Raw genomic sequence first — 22764 nt, forward strand, 5'->3', positions numbered from 1 at the left:
GCCTGTCTTAGGTTGTTCCTCCCTTGAGGAATCTTACCCGTCTCTGGCTAACCAGTCATCTTCCGGGGCCATACAGGGAAATGTAAAGTTGGTAAGTGAGAGAGAAGCCATATTGTTTGCAAAGGTTAGCTTTTTACTTCTTTGCAGATTTATGCCCTGTGGCTTCTATGCCCAGCACTTGTCTCGAGGTATCTTTACCACCTGGAGGAATTATGATACTCGGTAAATTCGATATGAGGCACGAATTCTATTTAAGGTTTGTAATTAGGAAGGAAGAAGAAAAGCTATAGATGTAGCATATGAAGGAAACTTGGGAGGATTGATTATTTCTTTGGCATATCTTCTTGTATAGTACCTTAAGTATGTATAGGTTTTAAACTACTAACTAATTTGCACACACATATTAACATAATAGGAATACGGTGACATAAACAAAGCAAATCTATAATTACCAGCCATCTCCAGTGAAGCCAAGAAAACCATTTAGGCACCCTAGGCATTTGTGAAAATTTATCTATGATATGATGGATATTTTCCAACTGTACTTGAACCATCAGACAAATTAAAGCAGCCCATTTCTGGGATCTGTTCACATCCCATATGTTCTTTTAACCATAGATAGTCTATAGTCATGAGATTTTGGGGTGCTACAACTTGCACCCCTCCCAACTCCTGGTTGAGTTCCAACAGTACAGATCCAGTCAAATTCGTTGTCTCACTGTATGCACATGCCAGCCTAGACATCTCCCTCCTCCTTCTTATGGCAAGTCCAGGAGACGGTGGGCTGGATGCAGCCACAACCGCAGCATCGTCCGGATCCCTGTGGAGGCTTTTTGATGATCATCCCCCGGCACGAGTCCTCCAGAGAGTGCTGATGCCGGAAGCTCCTCCTCATATCGTATCTTAGTTCATTTTCTGGGTATCCAAGCTAGGCCTTGATCTTCTGCGTAGAAACAAACAGACCCTTTGCCCACACTTTGACATGCCCTCTATACCACTGTGCAGAACTCATTGGAGGTCAGCACACAGTAACTGCTTTTTTTTTTTTTTTTTTAATTAAGAGAAAGGAATATTATCAGAAAAGAGTACCTCCATAGCTGATCATCTGACACCCTTTAAGTGATCAACATTAAGGATATTTAAAGCATGCGTTGATCTTTGATTTACCAATAGTTTTATCCTGTTAAGGAGTAATCCCCCTTTTCTTTCTTTCTTTCTTTTTTTTTTTAAATTTTTAATCTACACTTACCTGAAGAATACTATGTTTACTATGCTCTCCCCTATATCAGGTCCCCCCTAACAACCACATTACGGTTACTGTCCATCAGCTTAGCAAAATGTGGTAGAGTCACTACTTGTCCTCTCTGTGTTGTGCAGCCCACCCTCCCCTTTCTCCCTCCCCCCCATGCATGCTAATCTTAATACCCCCCTTCTTCTTCCCCCCCCTTATCCCTCCCTGCCCACCCATCCTCCCCAGTTCCTTTCCCTTTGGTACCTGTTAGTCCATTTTTGGGTTCTGTAATTCTGCTGCTGTTTTGTTCCTTCAGTTTTTCCTTTGTTCCTATACTCCTCAGATGAGTGAAATCATTTGGTATTTCTCTTTCTCTGCTTGGCTTATTTCACTGAGCATAATACTCTCCAGCTCCATCCATGTTGCTGCAAATGGTTGGATTTTTCCACTTCTTATGGCTGAGTAGTATTCCATTGTGTATATGTACCACATCTTCTTTATCCATTCATCTACAGATGGACATTTAGGTTGCTTCCAATTCTTGGCTATTGTAAATAGTGCTGCGATAAACATAGGAGTGCATCTGTCTTTCTCAAACTTGATTGCTGCGTTCTTAGGGTAAATTCCTAGGAGTGGAATTCCTGGGTCAAATGGTAGGTCTGTTTTGAGCATTTTGATGCACCTCCATACTGCTTTCCACAATGGTTGAACTAATTTACATTCCCACCAGCAGTGTAGGAGGGTTCCCCTTTCTCCACAGCCTCGCCAACATTTGTTGTTGTTTGTCTTTTGGATGGCAGCTATCCTTACTGGTGTGAGGTGATACCTCATTGTAGTTTTAATTTGCATTTCTCTGATAATTAGCGATGTGGAGCATCTTTTCATGTGTCTCTTGGCCATCTGTATTTCTTTTTTGGAGAACTGTCTGTTCAGTTCCTCTGCCCATTTTTTAATTGGGTTATTTGTTTTTTGTTTGTTGAGGCATGTGAGCTCTTTATATATTCTGGACGTCAAGCCTTTATCAGATCTGTCATTTTCAAATATATTCTCCCATACTGTAGGGTTCCTTTTTGTTCTATTGATGGTGTCTTTCGCTGTACAGAAGCTTTTCAGCTTAATGTAGTCCCACTTGCTCATTTTTGCTGTTGTTTTCCTTGCCCGGGGAGATATGTTCAAGAAGAGATCACTCATGTTTATGTCTAAGAGGTTTTTGCCTATGTTTTTTTCCAAGAGTTTAATGGTTTCGTGACTTACATTCAGGTCTTTGATCCATTTTGAGTTTACCTTTGTATATGGGGTTAGACAATGGTCCAGTTTCATTCTCCTACATGTAGCTGTCCAGTTTTGCCAGCACCATCTGTTGAAGAGACTGTCATTTTGCCATTGTATGTCCATGGCTCCTTTATCAAATATTAATTGACCATATATGTTTGGGTTAATTTCTGGGGTCTCTAATCTGTTCCACTGGTCTGTGGCTCTGTTCTTGTGCCAGTACCAAATTGTCTTGATTACTATGGCTTTGTAGTAGAGCTTGAAGTTGGGGAGTGAGATCCCCCCTACTTTATTCTTCTTTTTCAGGATTGCTTTGGCTATTCGGGGTCTTTGGTGTTTCCATATGAATTTTTGAATTATTTGTTCCAATTCATTGAAGAATGTTGCTGGTAATTTGAGAGGGATTGCATCAAATTTGTATATTGCTTTCGGCAGGATGGCCATTTTGACGATATTAATTCTTCCTAGCCATGAGCATGGGATGAGTTTCCATTTATTAGTGTCCCCTTTAATTTCTCTTAAGAGTGACTTGTAGTTTTCAGAGTATAAGTCTTTCACTTCCTTGGTTAGGTTTATTCCTAGGTATTTTATTCTTTTTGATGCAATGGTGAATGGAATTGTTTTCCTGATTTCTCTTTCTATTGATTCGTTGTTAGTGTATAGGAAAGCTACAGATTTCTGTGTGTTGATTTTGTATCCTGCAACTTTGCTGTATTCCGATATCAGTTCTAGTAGTTTTGGAGTGGAGTCTTTAGGGTTTTTTATGTACAGTATCATATCATCTGCAAATAGTGACAGTTTAACTTCTTCTTTACCAATCTGGATTCCTTGTATTTCTTTGTTTTGTCTGATTGCCGTGGCTAGGACCTCCAGTACTATGTTAAATAACAGTGGGGAGAGTGGGCATCCCTGTCTGGTTCCCGATCTCAGTGGAAATGCTTTCAGCTTCTCGCTGTTCAGTATAATGCTGGCTGTGGGTTTATCATATATGGCCTTTATTATGTTGAGGTACTTGCCCTCTATTCCCATTTTGCTGAGAGTTTTTAGCATGAATGGATGTTGAATTTTGTCAAATGCTTTTTCAGCATCTATGGAGATGATCATGTGGTTTTTGTCTTTCTTTTTGTTGATGTGGTGGATGATGTTGATGGATTTTCGAATGTTGTACCATCCTTGCATCCCTGGGATGAACCCCACTTGGTCATGGTGTATGATCCTTTTGATATACTGTTGAATTCTGTTTGCTAATATTTTATTGAGTATTTTTGCATCTACATTCATCAGGGATATTGGTCTGTAATTTTCTTTTTTGGTGGGGTCTTTGCCTGGTTTTGGTATTAGGGTGATGTTGGCTTCATAGAATGAGTTTGGGAGTATTCCCTCCTCTTCTATTTTGTGGAACACTTTAAGGAGAATGGGTATTATGTCTTCTCTGTGTGTCTGATAAAATTCCGAGGTAAATCCGTCCGGCCCCGGGGTTTTGTTCTTGGGTAGTTTTTTGATTACTGTTTCAATTTCTTTGCTTGTAATTGGTTTGTTTAACTTTTGTGTTTCTTCCTTGGTCAGTCTTGGGAGGTTGTATTTTTCTAGGAAGTTGTCCATTTCTTCTAGGTTTTCCAGCTTGTTGGCATATAGGTTTTCATAGTAGTCTTTAATAATTCTTTGTATTTCTGTGGAGTCTGTCGTGATTTTTCCATTCTCATTTCTGATTATGTTGATTTGTGTTGACTCTCTTTTTCTCTTAATAAGTTGGGCTAGAGGCTTATCTATTTTGTTTATTTTCTCAAAGAACCAGCTCTTGGTTTCGTTGATTTTTGCTATTGTTTTATTCTTCTCAATTTTGTTTATTTCTTCTCTGATCTTTATTATGTCCCTCCTTCTGCTGACTTTAGGCCTCATTTGCTCTTCTTTTTCCAGTTTTAATAATTGTGATGTTAGACTATTCATTTGGGATTGTTCTTCCTTCTTCAAGTGTGCCTGGATTGCTATATACTTTCCTCTTAAGACTGCTTTCGCTGCATCCCACAGAAGTTGGGGCTTAGTGTTGTTGTTGTCATTTGTTTCTATATATTCCTTGATCTCTATTTTGATTTGTTCATTGATCCATTGATTATTTAGTAGCATGTTGTTAAGCCTCCATGTGTTTGTGAGCCTTTTTGTTTTCTTTGTAGAATTTATTTCTACTTTCATACCTTTGTGGTCTGAAAAATTGGTTGGTAGAATTTCAATATTGTGGAATTTACTGAGGCTCTTTTTGTGAGCTAGTATGTGGTCTATTCTGGAGAATGTTCCATGTGCACTTGAGAAGAATGTATATCCTGTTGCTTTTGGATGTAAAGTTCTATAGATGTCTATTAGGTCCATCTGTTCTAGTGTGTTGTTCAGTGCCTGTGTGTCTTTACTTATTTTCTGCCCGGTGGATCTATCCTTTGGGGTGAGTGGTGTGTTGAAGTCTCCTACAATGAATGCATTGCAGTCTATTTCCCTCTTTAGTTCTGTTAGTATTTGCTTCACATGTGCTGGTGCTCCTGTATTGGGTGCATATATATTTAGAATGGTTATATCCTCTTGTTGGACTAAGCCCTTTATCATTATGTAGTGGCCTTCTTTATCTCTTGTTACTTTCTTTGTTTTGAAGTCTATTTTGTCTGATATTAGTACTGCAACCCCTGCTTTCTTCTCACTGTTGTTTGCCTGAAATATGTTTTTCCATCCCTTGACTTTTAGTCTATGCTTATCTTTGGGTTTAAGGTGAGTTTCTTGTAAGCAGCATATAGATGGGTCTTGCTTTTTTATCCATTCTATTACTCTATGTCTTTTGATTGGTGCATTAAGTCCATTTACATTTAGGGTGACTATTGAAAGATATGTACTTATTGCCATTGCAGGCTTTAGATTCGTGGTTACCAAAGGTTCAAGGTTAGCTTCTTTAGTATCTTACTGCCTAACTTAGCTCGCTTATTGAGCTGTTATATACACTGTCTGGAGAGTCTTTTCTTCTCTCCCTTCTTATTCCTCCTCCTCCCTTCTTCATATGTTGTGTGTTTTGTTCTGTGCTCTTTTTAGGGGTGCTCCCATCTAGAGCAGTCCCTGTAGGATGCCCTGTAGAGGTGGTTTGTGGGAAGCAAATTCCCTCAGCTTTTGCTTGTCTGGGAATTGTTTGATCCCACCATCATATTTAAATGATAGTCGTGCTGGATACGGTATCCTTGGTTCAAGGCCCTTCTGTTTCATTGCATTAAGTATATCATGCCATTCTCTTCTGGCCTGTAGGGTTTCTGTTGAGAAGTCTGATGTTAGCCTGATTGGTTTTCCTTTATAGGTGACCTTTTTCTCTCTAGCTGCCTTTAAAACTCTTTCCTTGTCCTTGATCCTTGCCATTTTAATTATTATGTGTCTTGGTGTTGTCCTCCTTGGATCCTTTCTGTTGGGGGTTCTGTATAATTCCATGGTCTGTTCGATTATTTCCTCCCCCAGTTTGGGGAAGTTTTCAGCAATTATTTCTTCAAAGACCCTTTCTATCCCTTTTCCTCTTTCTTCCTCTTCTGGTATCCCTATAATACGAATGTTTTTCCTTTTGTATTGGTCACATATTTCTCTTAGTGTTGTTTCATTCCTGGAGATCCTTTTATCTCTCTCTATGTCAGCTTCTATACGTTCCTGTTCTCTGGCTTCTATTCCTTCAATGGCCTCTTGCATCTTATCCATTCTGCTTATAAATCCTTCCAGGGATTGTTTCACTTCTGTGATCTCTTTCCTGACATCTGTGATCTCCTTCCGGACTTCATCCCACTGCTCTTGCATTTTTCTCTGCATCTCATCCCACTGCTCTTGCATTTTTCTCTGCATCTCATCCCATTGCTCTTGCATTTTTTTCTGCATCTCTGTCAGCATGTTCATGATTTTTATTTTGAATTCTTTTTCAGGAGGACTAGTTAGGTCTGTCTCCTTCTCAGGTGTTGTCTCTGTGATCTTTGTCTGCCTGTAGTTTTGCCTTTTCATGGTGATAGGGATAGTTTGCAGAGCTGGTACAAGTGACCGCTGGAAGAGCTTCCCTTCTTGTTGGTTTGTAGCCTTTTCCTGGGAGAATAGCGACCTCTAGTGGCTTGTGCTGGGCAGCTGTGTGCAGACAGGGCTTCTGCTTCCTGCCCAGTTGCTTTGGGGTTTATCTCCACTGTTGCTGTGGGCTTGGCCTGGCTGGGGCTGTTCCTCCAAAATGGTGGAGCCCCGTTAGAGGGGGAGCAGCCAGGAGACTATTTATCTCCGTAAGGGGCCTTTGTGCTCCCTGCTGCCCAGGGGGTTAGAGTGCCCAGAGATCCCCAGATTCCCTGCTTCTGGTCTAAGTGACCTGTCCTGCCCCTTTAAGATTTCCAAAAAGCACTCTCCAAACCAAAACAACAACAGCAACAATGAGAGAGGGAACAGAAAGGAAAAAAAAAAGAAAAAACACGCGATTTTTTTTTTTTTTTCCTCAGGTGCCGGTCCCAGGCACCCGCGCACTGGTCCTGCTGCCCTGTCTCCCTAGCACCAGGGTCCCTGTCCTTTCAAGGCTTCCAAAAAGCACCCACCCACCGGTCCCGCAGGGAAGGAACGCTCAATATTCTTTGTCCTCAGGCACTGGTCCCACGCACCCGCTCACCAGTCCTGCCGCCCTGCCTCCCTAGCACCGGGGTCCCTGTCCCTTCAAGGCTTCCAAAAAGCACTTGGCAAAAAGAGAGAAAAAAAAAGGGGAAAAACGCGCGATTTCTTCCGTCCTCAGGTGCTGGTCTCAGGCACCCACCCACCGGTCCCACAGGGAAAAATGCGGGATATTCTTTGTCCTCAGGTGCCGGTCCCAGGCACCCGCTCACCAGTCCCGCCGCCCTGCCTCCCTAGCACCGGGGTCCCTGTCCCTTTTAGGCTTCCAAAAAGCACTCGCAGAAAAGAGAAAAAAAAAAAGGGGAAAAACGCGCGATTTCCTCTGTCCTCAAGTGCCGGTCTCAGGCACCCGCCCACCGGTCCCGCAGGGAAAAACGGGGGATATTCTTTGTCCTCAGCGCCGGTCCCAGCCACCCGCTCACCAGTCCCGCCACCGTGCCTCCCTAGCACTGGGGTCCCCGTCCCTTCAAGGCTTCCAAAAAGCGCTGGCCAAAAAGAGAAAAAAAAAAAAAAAAAAAAAAAGGGGAAAAACGCGCGACCTCCTCCGTCCTCAGGCACCGGTCTCAGGCACCCGCCCCTAGGTTTCGCAGGGAGAAACGCGGGATATTCTTTGTCCTCCGGCGCCGTTCCCAGGCACCTCCTCACCGGTCCCGCCACCCTGCCTCCCCAGCAACGGGGGCCCGTCCCTCTAAGGCTTCCAAAAAGCGCTCGCCAAAAAAAAAAAAAAAAAAAAAACCGCTCCGGTTTCTCTCCACCCGCCGGGAGCCGGGGGGAGGGGCGCTCGGGTCCCGCCGGGCTGGGGCTTGTATCTTACCCCCTTCACAAGGTGCTGGGTTCTTGCAGGTGTGGATGTGGTCTGGATGTTGTCCTGTGTCCTGTGGTCTCTATTTTAGGAAGATTTTTCTTTGTTATATTTTCATAGCTCTATGTGTTTTTGGGAGGAGATTTCCACTGCTCTACTCACGCCGCCATCTTGGCTCCCACAACTGCCCATTTTTTAAAGCATGGTACTTGTATCTGCCTTTGCAGCACCACACATTGAGTCCCTGTGACAGACACTATATGGCTGGCAAGGCTAAATTATTAATTATGTGGCTCTTTAAGAATAGAAAAAAGCCAATTGCTGCCCTCAATGGTGATAGGGTACAACTCTAGTTACACGAGAGGTGGTGCATTTGAGGAGAATCCGAATCTCCTTTAAGGGAGAAACTTACAGGCTCTTCAAGTCCGGGAGGCCAACCTCGGGTGGAAAGGCTAGGCCAACTCCACTAGAAGGGAGGGCCGTTCAGGTTCTCAGCGTCATTGGAATGCGCACGAATGTCATCATCTCACTATTGAAAATCCCAGTCTTTTTCAATCAACACCCACGTCTTTACAAAAGAGACTTGACAGGGCTGTGACCATAATGTATACTGTAATTCTACAAGCCTTAGTATCACAATTTAAAGCTGGTTTTGTTTTGTTTTTTGGATATATCAAGAGGTAAGAGACTTTTCAAAAGACACCTAGATGTTCTCTGGTTCGTTAGCAATGCTTTGACCCATGATTTTAAAACCCTCAGGTTGTTCTTTTACTTTTACGAGACCTCAGCATAGTCTGAAGCAGCTCGCTCACCCCCACAGTTACTGGAGTTCTCACTCCCATTTCTATTGCTTCAGCTATGGGTAATGATTTTTAAGTAGTTATTTTTCAGTGAATGCCATGAATTACTAATGTTTCATTTTCCACTAGTGAGGTCATCACTGATGACATGTGGAACCTGGTAAGAAACCAATTCTACATGATCTTCAGTTCTTGGGGATCTGTTTCCTAGAACCAATACCAACACTGAATTCTTTATTAATTAGTATTCAGACAGGAAATCAAAATGTATTTGGATGCCTAAAAAAATTACAGGAAGACCTGGAGGGAGTGAAGGTCAGAGAGAATGGCTGTAATCTTGTAGAGAAGTGAAGAATGTAGAATCGTAGAAAGTTGATATCGGCAGAAAATTCACAGAAGCTTGCCTGGAAGCTGGTATCTGTCTTCTGCCCACAAGTCTACCTGCCAGAGCTTGTGAATAATGGCTTCCATAACTCTACTATTCTTCAAATGTCATACAACTGCCTTGTATTGGTGGAATTTAAGCTGAAACCCTCCCTGGCAAAGGATTTTTGGAAATATATAATGCATACGCTTCCAAATTATTCAGGAAAAGTGGTGATGCCTCCGTCAATACAGCACATTCAGCTGAGACACTGCTGGAGAACATTGGAGGCAAGACTGGGGAGAAGGCTTCTCAACCACGCTCACGGGTCCTTCAGCTGACAGCACGAAAGGATGAAGGAAATGGTCCTCAGTTGACAACAGACCCCAGCATTTTGCCTAAATATACATTTCCCAAAATATTCCATGGGATGCTGGTGCTATGACATGACTTGTCCATAAAGGATTCTACAGCCAATTACATTTGAGAAAATCTAAAAACTCTAACTCACTCTTAGAGAATTATAGTATGTGTAGTTGTATTTACAAGCCTGAGGAAACCTGCAATAAAGAACCATCATTTTTCTTAAGCCAACATTTCCTAACATTGTTAACTACTATGGTTTGCTCCTTAGTATCTGAAGAACATACTTAGGGGAATGCCAACTATGAACCCTTTCTTTGGTTAGTTTTGTGGGATTGTGTCAGGTCACAATTGATTAGGAGCATTACAAAGATTGTAATAAGTAATAGCAAATACAGAAATCCCAAGTGAACATATTGGAAATAGTTGGACTGTAGCAATATTGAAAGCATCTAGTGGAAAAAAATTACTCACATTGTATCAATTTGTATGCATGCAGTCATTCTGTAGATTCTATCTTTTTTTTTTTTTTGGTATCATTAATGTACAATTACATGAGCAACGTTATGGTTATTAGACTTCCCCCATTATCAAGTCCCCACCACACACCCCATTATAGCCACTGTCCATCAGCATAGTAAGATGCTATAGAATCACTACTTGTCTTCTCTGTGTTGTATTGCCTTCCCCGTGCCTGCCCCCCACCTACATTATGTGTGCTAATCATAATGCCCCCTTTTTCCCCTTATCCCTCCCTTCCCACCCATCCTCCCCAGTCCCTTTCCCTTTGGTAATTGTTAGTCCATTCTTGGGTTCTGTGAGTCTGCTGCTGTTTGGTTCCTTCAGTTTTTCTTTGATGTTATACTCCACATATGAGTGAAATCATTTGGTACTTGTCTTTCTCCACCTGGCTTATTTCAGTGAGCATAATACTCTCTAGCTCCATCCATGTTGTTGCAAATGGTAGGATTTGTTTTCTTCTTATGGCTGAATAATATTCCATTGTGTATATGTACCACATCTTCTTTATCCATTCATCTACTGATGGACACTTAGGTTGCTTCCGTGTCTTGGCTATTGTAAATAGTGCTGCGATAAACATAGGGGTGCATCTGTCTTTTTCAAAATGGGCTCAGTAGATTCTATGTTGAACCTAAACCGTATTCAGGGCTAGTTCCCTAATGTGTGCCTGTCTTTGTGCAAGCAAAAGTTGAAGGAACTCTTTTCATTACATTCCCTGAGGTATGAGAAACATAGCACGTTGTATTGACATTCTACAGACAAAGCATGTAGTATGAAACTATGAGATTATCTGTAAAATGTTCCTCCTGGAAGTCTTTCTGAGTATGTGCAATGTGAGTGTTCCCTGGATCTAGGGATTGGCACTAGTTCAAGTTGTGTTTCACTACTCGCCACTAAATAGTCGATGCTAATACAAAATCAATACTTGAAATGGGCTGTATTATGAGAAATTCTTCCTCACAGGTAGAAATTGGGTTGGCCATATTAGCTCACCAAATTATTCCATTGTCACAAAGTCAAGTCAATAAATTAATGACCACAAGTTTCACCAGTCCTATTATTAACTTAATATTTGTATCCTGAAGACAGTACATGTTTGGGACTATTATTCCTATATATTTGCTATTTACTTGTTTTCCTTCAACCATTGATATTTGTGCTTATTTGAGGGATCTGTAATGTATTTCTTAGATGGAAGACATTTAAAAATCTATATGGTAAACAGATCAAGAAAAATAGATGCGAAAATTGTATGTCCCCCACAGAATCAGGATTCATGAATTGTTAGGGGAAGTTTGAGGAATTTCATTTCTGTTTATGTGTATGTTGCACAGACAACAAGGAGACTATAATGGACACATGGGGATTTCTGCACAGTACCCCATCTTACACCTACATCCATTTTATGCAGTGTGACTATGGCTTAATCATGCTAAGGCAAGGTCTGAAGTATTTTCACTAGGTTTTTTCACAAGAAGAGTTCTTTTTGCCTGAAGATATATTTTTATCTTTTCCTAATTCTCACATGAATTAGTCCTGGATGCTATTTTTAAGTCTCGTTGACTTGGGTTTTTATACAGCCATAGCATTAAAGGGCCAACTAGAAAGCAATTTTGTTTTAGATTAGGCTGGCCCTTGCAATTCATTGAGATTTCTGTCCCAAAGGAGGGTTTGAACATTATTCATGACTCTTTGAACTTCGTGTGCCCACTTCTAAACAATCTATTATTAACCAAATAGAGCCCTTGGCTACCTCACTGTGCAGTTTACACACCATGGAATACTTTGTACTGTATCAATGAATAAATAATAAATATTTGTTGAATGAGAATGAAGATTAGTTATCTAAATGACAAATTCATTTATTGCAATTCTTCCTGGTTATATCTTTCAGAAAAAAAAATAACATTAATAACTAAAATAGAATGTTGTAGTGTATTAACTTTCTTCAATCTGATAATGTATAACTCTCAGCTCTCAGATCAGAGGAAAAGCCTGTGGGTATTGATGAGAAACTATCTTCCTTAACGTCTTTACTGTGTAGAGAGGGGAAGAGAGAAAGAAGGAGAAAGAAAGAATATTTGTAAAAAATAATGACTGAAAATCTCCAAAATTTGATGGAACACATTAATCTACAAATCTAAGAAACTCAACAAACTCCACATAAGATCAACTCAAACAGATTCGTATCGCGATACATCATAATCTGATTGTGAAAAGCCAAATACAGAAGATCTTGAAATCAGCAAGATAAGCAACTCACCATTTATGAAGGATCGTCAACAAGATTAACAGCTGATTTCTCATCTGAAACCACACAGGCTGGAGGGGAGTAGGATGGCATACTTAGGGTGCTTAAAGTAAAAAGAATGTCAACCAATAATGCTACATCCAGCAAATGGCACTTCCAAAATGAAGAAGAAATGAAGACAATCCCAGATAAACAGAAAATGAGAGAATTTGTTGCTAGCAGACCTGCCCTACAAATAGTACTAAAGGGAGTGCTTCAGGCAAAAAATAAGAAGACACTAGAGATCAATTCAAATAGACATGAACAAATAAAAAGCACCAGTAAAGGCAACTATATAGGTAAATATAAAAGACAGTAGACACATAGTTTTTGCTTGTAACACTTTTTCTCTTATATAACTTAGAAGATAACTGCAAAAAGCCAAAATTATAGGTCTGTGTTGATTAATAGTCAATGTATGAAGATGTTATTTATATTATTGTAACAGCACAAAGAAGGGGACAAGGAATAGAGCTATATAAGAGCAAAGTTGTTTTTATATATTAAAATTAAGCTCTACAAATTAAGATGTTAATTATAATGCCCAGTGTTACCACTAAGAAAGTAATTTTTAAAAGTAGTAAAAGAAATGACAAGACAATTAAAATGGCATACTATGAAATATCTACACAAAAGAAGGTCAATGAAGGAATAGAGAGACAAAAAGACATAAGATATATAGGAAAAATAGCAAAACAATAGATGTATGTCTTGTCTTATTAGTAATTATGTCAAATATAAATGGATTAAATACTCCAAAGGCAGAAATTGGAAGACTGTATTTGAAAAAAAATCACACAATTATATGCTGTTCAAAAAAGACACATATTAAAGGACATAAATAGTTTGAAAATAAAAGGATGGAGGGAAAAAAGATATACCATGCAAACAATGACAAAAAGAGTGGCTTTTTGTCAGACAAATTAGACTGTAACACAAAAATTGTCACTGGAGACAAAGGACAATATATACTGATGAAAGGGCTAATCCCTCAGAAGACAACAATTGTAAACATATATGTTCCTAAGAATAGAGCTCTTCACTTTCTAGATTTTAGTTCTGGATTTTAGTTTAGTTAGGTTTATTTCTGTCCTCGGGTCTCTGGTGAGTTTAAAAAATGATGACTTTGTAGTTTATCTGGTTTGTTGTTATTGTTGGGGTAGAGGTCACAATGTCCTGTGACTCAAGTTGGAAGTCCTGTAAATGAGATATTAATGGTTTCTAATGGGTAGGAGACAAAGTCTGGCTCCAACAAAAGTCAGATTCTAGTATAAGTCAGAACTCTAGAAAAGGTTGACACATAAACTGACCACTCAAAGGGAGACTTACGTGTTTGGGCCTGACTCTAGCATGAGAGGGAAAAAGAAAGAAGACAGAATCTCCTCTGAGAATTTTGATCCATAAGCCCACACTCAGGCTGGTTTCGAGACATAGCTCATGCTCCCTACCTGGTCTCAAAACCACCAAGCCAAGATTTCATTTTAAAGTAACCATAGGCTGTTATTGCTCCTATATGCCTGGCAAAAGCAAAGGAAATCTCTCCATAATTCATGTTAAACATTGATTTCAGCCCTTTCTGTGCCTAGAACAGTCATGACTCATGGTCCTGAAGTATGTAGCAGCTCCAGACATTGGACGGAGGACATACTAACTAAAATTTTTGCCTTTCCTGCATTCACAGGGCTCAACAAGTGGCTCCCTTTCATCATTTTAGTAAGGAACAGACAGGTGCTGTCAGGAGAGAAAATAGAGATATGCACAGAGTAGTCCCTTAGGACTGATGGCAGCCTGCACACTGATTTAGGATACCCTGCCAGTTTCAGGGGTGTCATCAACAATGACAAGAGTGATGAAAATTTCAGAGGTCACTTTGCTGTTCACCAACTTACATTTGAGGAGGCCAACTATAAGTTCTGTGAAATGAGAAAGGTCTTTGTGGGCACCACCCAGACTGACATCTTCTAGACTGATTTGGACTTAACCAGATCAATTGGCCATTTCATCAGGTTCTGCTGCCCTATGCATATTGACTGAAAGTGCTAACCTGGGACAGATGGATGTGATCACCAACAGAGAAACAGCCTGACTCTTGCTGTGGCTTATGTGAAAGACGCCAGTGGCAATAGCTTTGCCACCAGGCTTTCCAGCAGATTCATCATTGGAGAAGAAAACAAACCATAGATTTCCCTGCTGCAAAGAAAGAATATTTGCCTCGCCACAGAGATGATTAGTGAAACAGAGCAATGGGTGAAATGATTTCCAGATGAGAGAAGCGCAGAGCTCCTTGTGACTAAAGATGTATTAGCATGGAGGGAAAAAAAACAAAAACAAAACATTATTTTAAGAAAATTTCCACCAAGGGAACATCATGCACTCATGCACTTACAGTTTTTTTTTTAATTACTGTAACACACAAACAAACAAATCCAAATAAATAAGTCAGCAGAAAAAAATGGTCAAACTCCCAAGATCGATACTGGATTTATTAGATACATATTATATAGAGAGTGTTTAGTCCATGTTCAATTTTAGCTGCACAAATGAACATGAAAATCTTGACATTATAGTGTTGAATCAAAAAAGGCAAGTCCAAAATCAGTAAACTGGGAAAATGAATTTTAGTCTACTTATACAACCCAATATAATGAGCAATTTTTAAAAAATGCATAGAACTATTCATATCAACAGGGATGAATTTTAGAAGTAGAATGTTGCATGAGAAAACCATTTAAAAATACATATATGAGTTCTTTTGTTTAAGTTTTAAGACCTGGATACACCATATATTGTAAAAATATTTGTTGAAGTAGCTGGTAATTTATAATTCAGAATAATGGTTTCATGTGGAGGGGAAGGAGAGGGAGAAAATCAGAGAGGGAATATGGTTGGCTTAAAAGATTTATTGGGTTGTGTTTTATTAAGCCCAGAGGTTAAACATACAGGTGTTTGTTTTTATGAATATTTTTTAAGTGTATGAGTACATTTTATTCATTATTTTAAGATCAGTGGTCTGTGAAGGGACTAGCGGTTACCAAAGGGGAAGGGCTGGGGAGGGGAGGGGAGGGTAGGAGAAGGGGGTTAAGCGGCCCAGTAATCCACAATCACAATATAGGTTGGTAACTAGTACAGCTCAGAGAGTACAGTTAGTGATTCTGTCACATCTCACTACGTTGACGGACAGTGACAGCACTGGAGGGGGTGAGGACTTGATAATATGGGCCAACGTTGACCCACTGTGTTGTGTATTTGAAACCATCATAAGATTGCAATTTAAAAAAAGGAGAAAAAGCTCAGTGGTCTAAATTATTAAGATGATTTAAGTATATAAGTATGTTTTATTCATTATTTAAGTGTATGAGTACATTTTTTCAAATTTTTTGTGAATGAATTTTCAATTTTAAAGAACTCAAATCTTGTTTAAGATCTTGTTTTAAAATCTTGTTTTCAGTTTTAAAGAACTCAAATCTTGTCTGAATCCTTGTTAGGAAGACCTCACTGAATATAAAACGTTCTTTCCTGGAAGACAAAATATGAAAGAGGTCCATCTGGTGGTGAATTTGAGAATCTCGAATACAGGGATTCACTAAAGGAAGACACTGGATTGTAAGGCTTTTGTGTTCAGAATGGCCCATTCAGAAACCATGTACACAAGCAGAAAAAAAAAATCTTTGTAATTCAAATGAAAAACTCTTTGTTTTCAGAAGCACATGGTAAAATGTTTCAGTTTATCTCTAACTTGTTGAAAGATTAAAGATCAACCTTAGGCAATTTCTGAGGCCCCAGCCTCCTGTATTTGGTCACTTTTACCTCTGTTATCAGATCACTCCCCTCAGTTCAGGTGCTGTGAGCTTTCCTCTAGGCCTCCTGTGCCTCGGTGCACCTTCCCTGCCTAAGCCTTGGAGAACGCGTGCCTGCACCATTCCTCGTCTAAACTAAATGCTGCCCGCCCTCCTACTTTAAGGTCATGAGCCCTATTCACACAGCTATTCAGAATTTAGGCCACTGTGTGTGAATATATTGTTACATGAAAATGAACAGGATCCAGATCTGTGTGCAGTGTGTGTTCCCATTGAAAGGGATGTTTTCATATCTATAGAATATTTGGGGAAGGACACAAGAAATCTATCTCCTCAGATTAAGAAAAGTGACTCTGGGGAAAGTAAGTAAGAAAGAGACTTACATTTTGGTTTTTAACTGTCTATTTAATTGATGTTAGTAGAGTTTAGTTACAATGTGCATGTATCCCTTCCTCATGCAAATTTTCAAGAGAGAAAGTGATGTGTATTTTATACATGTGGATGCTATCACACTGATAAACTTCCTGCAGACAAAGAACACTGATGCTTTCTAATGGATTTTATGTCTTAGTATTGAAGCCTCGCAGCTGTGGTGTAGGGCAAACTTGGGTTCTCATGGGAATCTCTCTTGTGTGTCTTTGGACATTTTCATTACCCTTAATATTTAGCTACAACTTTTGGCTTAAAATGATTTATGTGACAACCAACATTTTTTCCCAATTAGGTTGAAAAAAGTCAGTTTACGCTTTTACACTTTTTATTTGTGTTTGAGTCTTGATAGTTTATAAATTGCCTGAATTCTCAGACTGGCACATAACCTTTGCAAAGATGTACTTCAGACACTAACTGGAAAAAACACTGTAATTCCTATAATTCCTTTTATCTTAGCAAACTCCAGAATGAACGTACAAACAAGGAGCAGTAAAAATGTGTTTTCTGAGCAAATCTTTTGTAGTAGACGGAGTGTTTCAGCCCTCAACATTCACTCCCCTTCCCGTTGAGTGGCAGCAGTGGGCTTTGGGGAACTGACCTGGGCTCCGCTGATGGACCCTGGTTGGGAAGCCAGCTACTGCTTCAAGGACCTAGTCCTTGGGGGATGTAAATTGGCTGGGGATGTAAGTCTAGAAGATACAGACTTCTATTTGGTAGCTTAGGAAGAGGTGGTTTCTTCCATCTACTGGAAATAAATAGAGAAGTAGCAGGGCCTTATTGTAACTGGCAGCTGTCCCATAAACCAGAGGGGAATCAGACATGGAATGACGCAGACCCTGTGGTCACAGAGCAAGGCGATGGGAAGAGCCTGTGTTCTTGAAGACACAGTTGATCTGCTCAGCCAACCAACCCTGGGAGCTGCTCCGTCTCTGGACTTTGTGTAAATGCCAGCTAGTCAATGTTACATTGTCTGAGGCAAATTGGTTTGGATGCCTTTTCTAATACTTCCAATTGAAAACATGCTGATGCATAGTTCAACAGAACAGTAAGAAAACCCCTCAGTAAATTAATGACACATTGTCTAGGCTAGATCTTGAGTACCCTTCTCCAGTTGAATTTCTTGACTATTTTAATTATAAAAGTAAATATAATTCAGAAAATGGACATTCGTAAGAAGGATTGAATTCTGTATACTCATATTTGTGTGGTAGAGTGTCTTACTGTATTCAGGCTGCTGTAACAGAATACCACAGACTGGGTGGCTGAACCGACAAACATTTATTTCTCTTGGTTCCGGAGGCTGGAAGTCTGACATGAGGGTGCTAGCATGGTGAAGTTGTGCCCTCTTCCTGGTTTACAATGGCCACCTTCTTGCTGTATCTCACTTGCAGAGAGAGACAGTCTCTGTCCTATCTCTTTTTATAAAAGCACCAATCTCATTTATGAGGGCTCCACCCTCACTACCTAATTACTTCCCAAAGGCCCTACTACAAATGTCATACATTGGCGATTAGGATTTCAACATATGAATTTTGGGGAGACATAAACTTTTAGTGCATAGCATGGCATGTAACATGAATAGTATTAAAACATTAATCTAGGTAAGCCTATTGCAGATAAAGAACCCTGGATTAACCATTAAACAGAATAAGCACATGCTTAGGTGTTTTTGTTTATTCAGGCCGCTGTAAGAAAAAAAACGGCTTATAAACAATAAACACTTATTTCTTACAGTTCTGGAAGCTGGGAAGTTCAAGACGGAGGCACTGGCAGATTCAGTGTCTGGTGAGTGGTCTCCTCCTGGTCCTCAGATGGCCGTCTGTTTTTGCTGTACCCTCACATGGAGAAAAAGGTGAGAGATCTCTCTGGGGCCTCTGTTATAAGGGCACTAATTCTATTCGTGAGGACTCTACCCTCATGACCTAGCCACCTCCCAGAGGCCCCTCCTTTTCATACTGACACATTAAGGTTCAACCTATGAATTTGGGGAGACACAAATATTCAACCTGTAGCATAGGGCACTAGAGAAGAGAGGCGTCACAGAACTTTGTCAAATTTTAATAAGATCAGTCTTAGGTCAAGTTTTAGAAATTCATTATCTCCTGAAGCTTCATCTAGAAACTTAATGCTATGAGTTAGAAGCTACATGTAAATTGGTGGGCTTTTTATCTATGTATCTATCTACCCTATTGATTGTAAATTGTAAACTCTTAATTTAAATTCTTTCATGGTTTTAGATACATGGAAGTTTTCTGTTTTTCCTTGAGTCACTTTTAGTAACATTTGTATTCGCAGGAAATTGTCCATTTTGTCTGTTTTCTGATTTAACCACAAAGTTGCTCACAATATTCTTTTATTTTCTAAATCCCTGCTATACTTGTTATGTCCCCCTTTTTTATTTTTTATTTTTTCTCTCTTTTTTAAATTTTTCTCTTTTTATAATTATTTTTTCTCTTATTCAGAGTCATGTCAGGGATTTTATTTTCCCTCATTTTACTAGAAGATGGTAAATAATAAAGAAGAAACAGAAGAGAGTAAGGAAATGGGACTATTCCTTCTGTATGTTAAATGCATTTTAAATCTAGTACTGATAGAAAAACAAATTTCAAGCAGTATGACAAAGTGGAAAAATATATCCATCTATCTATATATATGCAATTAGACATTAAATTACAAATTTAATATGTAATGAGTATCATAAATGCAATTAATAGATGTATATATGTATATGTACTTAATACATACTTTGTAAACCTCATCAATAAGTACATGAAAGTATATCACCACAAAATCAGCAAATAAATATATTAAAATCTAATATTCTTAATCATAATAACACAAATCCAGTTATAAAATACCAATCACATCTGTTAAATAAGAAAAAAACAGGAAGTATAATATTTAATTCAGGTCTATCTCAAGATAACAGGTAAACTCAACATTTTAAAGAATTATTCCTCAATTCATTTTGGTTCCCTACTTGATAATAAGCATTAAAATCCCTAGAAATAATATCCATATTCTTTGTTCTAATGAAGCCTATCATAAGGATTTCTCTTAAAATAATTCAAAAGATAAAAGTACTCATACTGATGGTCACCACAGCATCAGACTGAGTCCAACCCCATGGAGACCCTCTGGGCCATAAGAGGTTAGTCTCAGCAATGATCAGGTATGAAATGAGCAGAAAACAGAAGAGGGGATTAAGTAGCAGCTGTTTTAAGGGCTGATTCAGGGATCCACATAATACCAACACCTAAATACACTAAGAAAGTGCTCCCTCCAAGAGAGGGAGACAGACCCTTGCACTGCAGTCATTCATATCTTTATTTTATCTCCTGAGTTAAAGTAGATACATTTTTAAGATAGATATACACATAAAGGTACATGTCTGTATATATAATGTTAACTATTGTGTTTTAGTATATATGTATATATAATTGAAAGCCTGAAATGGACAGACATTTTATCCATTTGTAACTGGATAAAACTGATCTGGTTCTAAATTAATGAGAATGACACACTGTAATAGCAATTTGTGTTACAAACTGTTCGTGAACATCTGTACTGCACAAATAAATTTGCCTCTGAAACTGCCACACTTTCCCAGAGTCCTACAGGGTATCCAGATGTAAATCTGCCTGGCTGACTGCCTTTGCTTTATCTATTTGGCTCACCAGTTTGTGAGCAAATTTATATGTGAAATTTTAAAAGCTGGCTCAGGACTCAGTGTGGAGTAGAAAAATAATTAACTGCAATTTGTATTTATGTAAGTAGAGTATTTTTCATAAATAATCAGACCATTTCAAAATATTCTCTCATTCATTTACACCACATTATCAAAAGCTGAGAAAGTATAAACAAATATTTTAAAAGCATAATTTAGTAAGATGTATTCCCAGCAGAGTACATTAGTTTGAACCAGACACAGGTGTTAGGATTTATATGTCCCTAGGGAGTGTTCCTAGGGAATAGTTCTTTCAATTCAGAAATTTTGTTTTCTACCAACTGATCATTTGAGATTCCATAAAATTTTGTTTCTTCATCTGCTGTGCCTAAGATCTACCAAACCCTGGGCTCTGAGCTAGAAATAAACAGAATGATAAGACTCAAACTTTGTTTCATGAGAAATTTGCAGTTTAATTATTCTCCCCCAGCTTCATTAAGATATAATTGACATTATGATATAACATTATGTAAGTTTAAGATGTACTATATGGTGATTTAATACATGTATATATTGCAAAATGTTTACCACAATAAGGCTAGTCAACACATCCTTCAACTCACATAATTACCATGTTGTTATCATGAGAACATTTAAATGTTGCTCAATAGCAACTTTCAAGTATATAATACAGAATTGTTAACTATAGTCATCATGCTATATATTAGATTTCCAGAACTTATTCCTTTTATAATTTGAAAGTGATGTTCACTGTGGAATTGCCATATGTGGGCTTTATTATGTTGAGAAATTTTATTAATTTTGTTACTTCTATACCAATTTGTTGAGAGTTTTTAATCATGAAGCAATGTTGAATTTTGTCAAATCCTTTTTCTGCATCTACTGAGCTGATTTTTCTTCCATTCTGGTAATGTGGCGTATCACATTTATTGACTTCCACTGTTGAACCATCCTTGCAGCCCAGGGATAAATGCCACTTCCTCATAATGTCTGATCCTTTTGATGTGCTGTTAAATGTAGTTTGCTAGTGTTTTATTTTTGGTGGTTTTTTTTTTTTTTGAGAATTTTTGCTTCTATGTTCATCAGAGATATTGTCCTGTAGTTTCCTTTTCTTGTCGTGTTCTTGTCTGGCTTTGGTATCAGGGTGATCCTGGCCTTGTAAAATGAGTTTGCAAATGTTCCCACCTCTTCAGTTTTTTGGAAGACTTTGAGAGGGATTGATGTTAATTCTTCTTTAAATGTTTGGTAGAATTCATCCATGAAGTCATCTGGTTATGGGTTTTTCCTTATTGGGAGGTTTTTTGATTGAATTTCCTTACTCATTATTGGTCAACATTTTTTATAAGGCAGGTGTAGTGGTGATGAACTCCCGCAGCTTTTGTTTGTCTAGGAAAGTCTTTATCTTTCCTTCATTTCTGAAGGACAACTTTACCAGATAATGTGTTCTTGGTTGGCAGTGTTTTTCTTTCAGCACTTCGAATATATCATCCCGCTCTTTCCTGGCTTGTACGGTTTCTACTGAGAAACCCGCTGATAGCTTTATGGAGATTCCCTTGTAAATGACAAGCTTCTTTTCTCTTGCTGCTCTTTAGATTCTCTCTTTGTCTTTGATTTTAGGCAGTTTTGTTATGTGCCTTGGATAAGATCATTCAGGCCTGAAATTTTGGGGTGGCCTAGCCTTCATCTTCATGAACTTGGGTGTCCATATCTCTACCCAGTTTTGGGAAGTTCCCAACCATTATTTCTTAAGTAAGCTTTCTGCCCCTTGTTCCCTCTCTTCTCCTGGAGCTCCAACAATACATAGATTATTTCTTTTAATCATGTCTAATAGGTCCTGAAGGCTTTCTTCATTCCCTTTCATTGTTTTTCTTTTTGTTCTTCTGACAGAATAATTTCAAAGAATCTGCCCTCAGATTCATTGATTTTTCCTTCTGTTTGGTCCAGTCTGTAATGGCAGCTCTCTACTTAATTCTTCAGTTCACTCATAATATTTTCATCTCCAAAATTTCTTTGTTTCTTTTTTGTTTTCTGCCTCTGTTGAGCATCTCATTTTGTTTTTGTATTGTTTTCCTGATTTCATTAAATTGTTTATCTGTGTTCTCTTGTAGCACTCTGAACATCTTGAGAATAATTATTTTGAATCCTTTCTCAGGAAATTCATGTATCCCCATTTTCCTTGGGATCATTTACTGGAAATATATTGCATTCCCGTGGGATGTCGTATTTCTATGATTCTTCATGACCCCTCTAGCCTTGCATAGATGTCTGTGCATTTGAAGAAATAGTGACCTCTTCTAGACTTTATGGACTGACTTTGATAAGGAAAGCCTTGTGTGGGGGGCATGCTGGAGCCTGTTGTAACCCTGGGTCCAGCAGTGCAAGGCAACACCCATGGGGGCTTGTTATGGTCCAGGTCTGGGGGTCATGATGTCATCATCTCAGGCTGCTGGGTCTATGACATCAACTATGTGGTTCTAGACGAGGACTGCAAAGAGTCTGCAGTGGTTGCAAGGCCTGTTGGAATCCTCAGTGGTACCTCTAGGTACAGTGGCTAGGGACCAGAGC

General features: G+C 39.0%; 1 long non-coding RNA gene across 5 annotated transcripts in view; it reads left to right on the plus strand.

Annotated features, from left to right (window-relative positions):
• LOC108409208 (uncharacterized) overlaps positions 1–22764 on the plus strand; it is a 94201-nt gene that overhangs the window by 15182 nt on the left and 56255 nt on the right. For all 5 annotated transcript variants that reach the window (XR_012132669.1, XR_005054302.2, XR_005054305.2 and 2 more), the window contains one exon: positions 18246–18363. This is a non-coding gene — a long non-coding RNA (uncharacterized lncRNA). The remainder of the gene's footprint in view (positions 1–18245; positions 18364–22764) is intronic.

The sequence above is a fragment of the Manis javanica genome, chromosome 6 (assembly GCF_040802235.1).
Source record: "Manis javanica isolate MJ-LG chromosome 6, MJ_LKY, whole genome shotgun sequence".
NCBI lineage: Eukaryota > Metazoa > Chordata > Mammalia > Pholidota > Manidae > Manis > Manis javanica.